The sequence below is a fragment of the Condylura cristata genome, unplaced genomic scaffold (assembly GCF_000260355.1).
Source record: "Condylura cristata isolate star-nosed mole 26May11 unplaced genomic scaffold, ConCri1.0 scaffold00037, whole genome shotgun sequence".
NCBI classification, from domain to species: Eukaryota; Metazoa; Chordata; class Mammalia; order Eulipotyphla; family Talpidae; genus Condylura; species Condylura cristata.
Window position 1 is genome coordinate 10,874,336 of NW_004567138.1, and position 8,202 is coordinate 10,882,537.

An 8,202-nucleotide genomic window follows, 5' to 3' on the forward strand; every position below is an offset into this window, starting at 1 on the left:
CCCAGTTCCGTATACATAAATAAATAAATCTTCTTATTTTTTAAAAAAAGAAATACTATATATTTTTTAACTACTAAAAAACAACAAATGGCAAACTCTTGTGTCAGGGACTCTGGCCTCTTCCTCAAATAACTGGAAAAAGTTGATGCATTTTTCCCTTCACTTGTATTTTATGAAAACTTTTTTTTTTTTAATGTGTGTCTTAAAATCTGTTGCAGGCAGTGGTCCCACGTGCACCCATACTGTGGTGGTGGCTCAGGAGGGGGAGGAGGAAGGCAAGTAAGGTCAGGGGCCCACAACCCACTTGGATATAGCACCTTTTTATTCCCTTGAACGATCTTAGTGCTAATCCGCAGAGACTCGATGGGGAAAGGTGAGATATTTTTACCGGGCTGACTGATTGCCTTAGCCATTGCCCTACCTTTTCCCAATATTTAAGATTTCTTTCCTAGAATACCAGGGGCATCTCTTTCTGATGGCTGTCAAGAGTTCTTTTAATAAGGCTGTCGCCTTATTACCTTGAAGCCTGCCACTTTTAAGGGACCCTGAAGTTGTTTTTTAAGTTGTTTTCCCCACACACATTGGTGTAGTTCCCAATTTGCAAGACTTGTCTCCAAGATAAGGAAAGAACAAAAAGAGACCAAATGAACCACTTAGCTATCTCAAGGGGCATCTGAGGCCCGATGGGGTTGTTCATTTTGGATCTTTGCATCTTGTCAGTTGTCGGCCACCTTATGTTTAATTGGCCTACATGTGCCCTTTTTTTATATGGCCTCTTAATTGGCTCTGAGATAAAGGCCATGGTAAACAAAAGAAAAAACCATTTGCTAGGTGAGCCATTTTGGCCTACTTAAAGCATACAGGCATTTGACATTTCCAGCCTACTTTTTTTTTTTTTAAAGATTTATTTATTTATACATACAGAACTGGGGTATAGGCCAGAGATGCAGGGGCGATGAGAGGATTCACCAGAGACAGAGTGGGGAGCTGAACAGGCCGACTGACGAAGTACACTGCTGAGGGGAGCAGTGGGGATTCAGGAGTGGTCTGCCATACCATGTGGGTCACTTTTAGGGTGGGGGTTGAACTCGTGCTGAAGTGGCTTTAGCTTCTTAGTGTTGTGCTTCAACCCGCTGTGCCACCAGGGAGGGCCCCCCAACCTACATTTTGTAAAGAAAATACAAGAGTAAGGAAGAAATGCTAGCATGACAAGTACCGTTTTGTGGTGGACTCAAAGGTCTCTGGCATGGTGAGACAGCTGAGATGAACGTCAATCCCCCACTGGGTGGAGGAACAGCTCATGATTGCTGGTCAATCCATCTCTGGCCAATCCAGATCAGCCGGACACTGATGAAGTCCCTGTTTGGGCGCCACTTTGTTGTGACAGGAACCTTGTCGTTGCTTCATGACACAGCAGTTGTAGAACAGGTTTGCAAGGCCAGACTCTGCTACTTGAGCAGAAGTTCTTGTGCCATTTGTTGAAAGCCCACAGGCTAGTAAAAGTTGATCATGCGATAATGGTATGAGGAATAAGGACTGGAGGGTGGGATAGGAAAAGGGGGGCCGAGTTATATAAGGGACAGGGAAGGGGAGGTTATGACCATATGTCAAGAGACACTTGCGTCAACAAAGTATGATGTTATCACAAGTGGAGTTAACCTGAGACCACCATGAGTTAGCCACGTCATCAGGTCAACAGTGGCCGAGGCATCCCAGGACCTGCCTTGTGATCCTGGCTATACTCCATAGTCAAGGAATTCTCTCCTGGGGTTTGTAGATAGCAAATATGTCAGAGTTGCCCATGAGTGGCCAGCTAGGGGCCAGCTCATGGGAACCCACAAATTCCCACCAGTAATTTGAAGTTTTAGGGGCCACACACGGCATCCCTCTGGCTGAGCTGGTCAAAAATGCTTTAAGAAATAGTTGCTCTTTTCATTCAGTGATTGTAATAAATTAAACTCATTGAATTGTATAAGAATCTGTGAATCTGGCCCTCCCTGGTGGTGCAACGGGTTAGGACCCAGCACTGCAGTCTGGCCACAACTGCTTCAGTGTGAGTTTGATCCCCGGCCCCGGAGGTGATCCACAGAGCATGGCAGACCTTTCTGACCCACCCGCTGCTTCCCTCAGCAGTGTACTTCATCAATGTGCGTATTCTGCTCCCCACTCTGTCTCTGGTGAAGCCTCTCACCGCCCTGTACCTCTGGCCTATATCCCAGTTCTGTATGCATAAATAAATAAATCTTTAAAAAAAAAAAAAAGAATCTGTGAGTCTGTGAGTCCATCTTGACAATCCTGACAACAAACAAGCAAGCAAAAGGATTCAGGAAAATTCTCTTTATGGCAGAAAAAAGTGATGAAATTCAAAGGGTACTGTTTTGCCACCAACCATCCTAGGACTACTTGATTCCAAAAAGCGTCATCAGTGGATGCTGAAACTCCTGGGTTAAATAAACAAGATTTGTACATATTCTGTAAGTACCCCCTTGCCAACTATGTAGCTATCACTAAGGCAAAAAAAAAAAAGAAACTTTCCAGGGGACAACTGGCCCGCCTGGACAACCTCCACCAACGGATTACGTCACCAGTAATGGAGTATGCCTGCTGATAAACCGATGCCTTGAGAAGGATGAGGACATTTACATGTTGTCACTGCCAAAAAGCCATTCATGAATCTACTTATGAGAAAATATCAGACAAACCCAAAGTAAGGAACTTTCTAGAAAACAAATGATCTGTAGACGCTCTAAAAATGTCAATGTTGTGAAAGACAAAGAGACCAAAAGAAAATTTTTTACTACAAACTCAAGACACCATTCTATGGCAGTATGTCCATGTACTTGGGTACTACCCACTGATGTATTGAAGTACATTTCATCACGTCTAGGTTGTTGAGTGAGGAGAATATATACATGTGCAAACTACCCTCAAATGATTCTGGAAATGTTTGTGCGTATATGGGGAGACACGGAGGGATGACGAAATAAATGTGGCCAGTGTCAAGAAGTGGTGAATCTGGGTAAAGGATGTATGAAAGCAGTTTGTACTTTTCTTGCAACTTTAACATCAGTTTCAAGTTATTCCAATATCAAAAGATACATATTTAATTGTCTTTTGAACTGACCCTCCAAAAGTACCCCTGGTTTAGTACTTATCAGCCAGTGTTCAAAGTAGTTTTCCTTTTTAATTATTGAAAAGTCGTTATCTTCAAAAAGAGGCTCGTTCCCAGCTACTCTTGCTTTCGCTATTCAGATCATGCCCATTCTTCTGGAAGTAGCCAGTGTTTATCTTCTTTATGAAACTTCCTGACTGCTGTGTTTCATTTATTCCCCTCTCTTTTCAGAGAGCACTATTATTTTAAACATTATGAACAGCTGATCTTATTAAGCACTTGCTACATACCAAGCATTGTGTATACAACCTCATGTGCACTTCCCAGAACTCCTCTGTCATGTCAGTCCTAAATGAGCAAGTTGGGATCAGAGAAACTTAGTAGTTCGTGTAGATTTATACAGCTGTAACCTGTAAAATCCGGTGGAACTCTAGATTTGTCCAAATACCTGTCATCTCTGCTGTACTGCTGAGAAATAGGGACCACTTACAATTTCACTTTATTTCTTACATCACAAGTTGTCTCCCATCTGCTTAATTCTCCAGTTAAGTCACTGAAACTGTTTCAAGTGGAGAGTAGTCTGGTTCCCTTTGGATCTGAGACAACATGTGGCATCTGGCCAGTGCTGAGCATATAATATGTACTGTAATAATTGGGTTGATTGATGGAATCTTAGAAGACAGGGAAATAAAGCCATAGATACCAGCTTCCAGAGGGTTTATTCCTAGGTAGTCTAAATTGATTGAGCCTAAACCGTCCTTATTGTCAAGCAATGCTTTGTATTTCATAAGCATTCTGCCTTTTAGAAAGAACTTCCTAGTTTTCTGTTTGTTTTGAAGCAGTAGAGTCCTGCCATCGACAGGGATGACAGGAAGTCAGATTAGAAGATTGAAGAATACTCTGATCTCACTGAACTTTACAATGTCTGTGTACCAAAATGGGGAGGAATTACTGCTCTCATTCAATGAAAGCCAAATTTGAAGTTCAGCAAGCTTAGTATTTGTCCAAGCAGCCAGCAAGAACATCTGCCCTTGGTTCTTGCGTCTCCTTGGTCAGGCGTAAAACAATGTTGAGTTGTTCTATAATTATTTTTATCTCTTCACATCATTTGTCTTATCAGCAGAATGTGTGATGCATGCATTTATCATTTGGTTAGCAAACAATGTTGACAACTGAGAAGCAAACAATAGCATTGCTTTCATTTATGGTAAAGCAGTACATTTGAAAAAATAGCCAAAGACTTAAATATATCTGCTTTTTTTTTTTTTTAAAGATTAGTCAAGGGTTCTGTAATAGGGACCTTGCAAGCATATAATAAGCAGGCACCTATTTTTAGGATTCATCTTAAATAATCATTTAGCAGGAGAGGCTATTTACATCTGGCCACATGCCTCTTGCAGACAACTGAATTATACTTTTGCTCTTGACCAAGATGTGGAGCAGAATAAATAGGATGGCATAGTTAGGAAAGGAAGGTGAACACAAATCAGGCATGAAGAAATGACTCAGAAAGCATGGGGGACTGTTGAGGAGTAGGAAGGCCAGAATGCTGCATTTTAATGTGATTTCATTGGGGAAAAGGGTCAAATCACAATGGCATTCAATTCCCAGGTGCTTGCTTATTGATAGAGCTTTTCAAGACCTGATTTTTTGCTACTTCCTTTTGCAGAGGAATGACATTTTTCAGACTCAGGAGTAATTTTTTTTAAAGATTTATTTATTTACTTGTACAGAACTGGGGTACAGGCCAGAGATGTAGAGGGTGAGAGGATTCACCAGAGACAGAGCGGGGAGCAGAACAGGCAGATCGACGAAGTACACTGCTGAGGGAGCAGCGGGCTGGTCAGGAGAGGTCTGCCGCACCATGTGGTCACCTCCGGGGCAGGCGGGGATCGAACTCATGAGGAAGTGGCTTAAGCTTCTTTGTGCTGTGCTTTAACCCGCTGCGCCACTAGGGAGGGCCTCAGGAGTAATTTTTAATAACTATTGATGTAGAACTCCATGGCCATAAAATGTACTCATCTACAGTGTGTAGTTTGAGTTTCATTAATGTAGACAGTTGCATAACAATCACAACAGTTTTAGACCTGGCCCATCATCCCCCAGAGTCCTCTCATTCTCCTTTGCCTGCTCCAGCAGACATTTAAATTGATGGCAGAATTTTTTTTAAAGATTTTATTTATTTATGCATACAGAAATGGGATACAAGCCAGAGGTGCAGGGGCCGCGAGAGGATTCACCAGAAACAGAGCGGGGAGCAGAACAGGCAGACTGACAAAGTAAAGTGCTGAGGGGAGCAGTGGGCAAGACAGGAGAGGTCTGCTGTGCCATGTGGGTCACCTCCCGGACAGGGATCAAACTGGCACTGAAGTGGCCACGGGGTGGCCTCGCTTCACAGTGCAGTGCTCCAACCCACTGCACCACCAGGGAGGGCCCTTGATGGCAGAATTTTAAACTTTTACCAGCATGTCACCCCGGCAACCTGCTAGCGGACCTCGTAGTCATTGTCACATCCCAGAGGGTGAGCCCCAGTCTAGTTTACAGAGATGGGGGGGTGGCACTATGGCAACAATTTGTTGACATTTCCTCCCTATGAGAGCAAAAACTCTCTCAGAAGGCACAGATGGCCCATATTTTCTGTCATCAAAGGGGATCTTCTAGAATTACCTGTTTGTGCTATTAAAGAATTTGGTGAAGTTTTTTTATTTTTTTTAAAGATTTATTTATTTATTCATACAGAACTGGGGTACAGGCCAGAGATGCGGAGGGTGAGAGGATTCACCAGAGACAGAGCGGGAAGCAGAACAGGCAGATGGACGAAGTACACTGCTGAGGGGAGCAGCGGGCGGGTCAGGAGATGTCTGCCGCGCCATGTGGTCACCTCCGGGGCAGGCGGGAATCGAACTCATGCGGAAATGGCTTCAGATTCTCAGTGCTGTGCTTTAACCCGCTGCGCCACCAGGGAGGGCCCCTGGTGAAGTTTTTTTAAAAAGGGAAATACCATACATGTCTTACTTTCCAGGGGATAAGGAAATGAGGTTCAGCTATTGTCTTGTTTTTTTAATTTATGTTTTATGTCCTGTATCTCAAGGATGTACAAAGGCTAATTTGCTCTACATTTCCCAGAGAAATGAAGTTTCATTCCTTCATGGTCTTCTTATGTTACAGGGCAACTCCCTGGGGGAAGAGAGTTGACCCAAGTTATGAGCCTTCATCAGCATGTCTAAGAATTCAGGCCAAAACCCAAAAACAGACATGCAGAGAAAATATTAAAAAGAAAAGAAAAGCAAAGCAAAAGGTTTTATTTACAAGGGGAATGAGGAAAGGGAGACGAGAGAGAGGAAATTAATTGGGGGGACATATCTTACCAGAAACAGTACCTGAACCGAGACATCCAGATGCAAATCGAAGCCAGAAAATAAAGAACGCTGAGAGCATGCATGTATTCAGTTATACACCAAGCATGGTGATTAACTCTGCCATGTTCCCAGAGGCCCCCAGTTCAGGAAGTCCAGTTAGTGGCATGCTGGCAGTTGTGTTCCTTGGCTCCTGAGATGGCATGGGCATGAGGGCAGGGTAGCATTCCTTCAGGATGTCACGATGTCATTCACTGGCTCAGAGTTTGCTCCTTATTGTTCCTCTAACAGTTTTTAGTCACATGCTTGACTAAAATTTGCCTTTGGCAAATCAGAAATACAAAATCAGAAATACAAAATATATGTAATGCAGATTTCCTACTTAGTTGGATATTCTATCATCATTCAAAGGTGTACTTGGATTGTAGAGTTGACCTACATTCCTTTTAAAGAAAAAACTAATTTATAAAGCTCTTGATATAACTCATAAAAAAGGAGTCTGCTGGAAAAAGAAGGAAACAAAATTTAGCATGTGTGATGTTTAAAAATTGGTTTGTATTTTATGGAAAGGGAAGAGGTGAAGATAGTTAAGCACTCCGAATTCTACTGATGCCTGTCTCTGGTGTCAGATACGGAATGTTTCTTCTCTCCCCTCCCTGCCCCACCTTCTTTCTACTTTTCTGCATGTGGAAAACCTAAAAATAATCTAATGAGTGCTGCATCCTTTTGTTACAGGGCAGAACCATGGGGAAATGGGGTTACCTGGGTGTGACTCCTCACCCACATGCTTAAGAACCCAAGACAAGACTCAAGAGAAGGCACACAGAAAAAAAGTTAATAAAAGACTTATTTTACAAGGGAAATGAGAAGAGAGAGAACAGAGAGAGAGATTAACTGGCCAACATAGCCTACTGGTAACACCATCTGAGCTGAGACCCTAGCTGCAAACTGAAAGCAGGAAAAACCAGGAGAATACAAGCCTACGTGTGTTAAATTTTACATCAAGCATGACTGCAACCCTTGTTCCCAGAAACCTCTCCTTTAGGAAGCCAAAGTCATGGCAGATTCATGGCATGATGGGAGTTGTAGTCCTCAATGTCTGAGATCTCTTTGGCATGGTGGTGAATTCTGTAAAATATCTGTGTGGAGTTCATTCAGGACATAATGTTTCTCCAACATGCTCATGAGCCTCAAAATACTGAACTATGAATGTGGTCAGTATTAGCATTCCTTCTAGTTGACTGTCAGCTTGTTTAGTTACTTTATAGGTTAATAGATGTCTCCAGCACATCCATTTCAAACTAATCAGTTTGAAGGTTCCTGCCTAAAAGGTATTGAAAGAAGGCTGGCCTGTAGCGGATCTCTCCCTTAGCAGGCCTTATCTTATGGGCCAGTGAGAGGAATTATCCAAAGTTAGGGAGTAAGCCTTCCTCAGTCAGACTAATCAAACTCACAAGGAGGTAAAACCAGAATGCCAGTTTGTAAAAATATAATGAGGCATTGAATTGTCTCCTATCCAGAACTTGCCATTTTTATTCCACTTCTACTATCATTACTGGCCTCACTACTGGGAGCTACAGTTTAGTGCCTGCTACTTAGGCCTGCTCTAGACAGATCCTTTTGACACCCATCCTGTAAGCAACCCAGGGATCATTGCTGTCACTCACTCATTTCATCTTAGATGTCAGTTTATCTCTGAGTGTCCAGATAGCTGGCTGTATCCACTCTGAATGG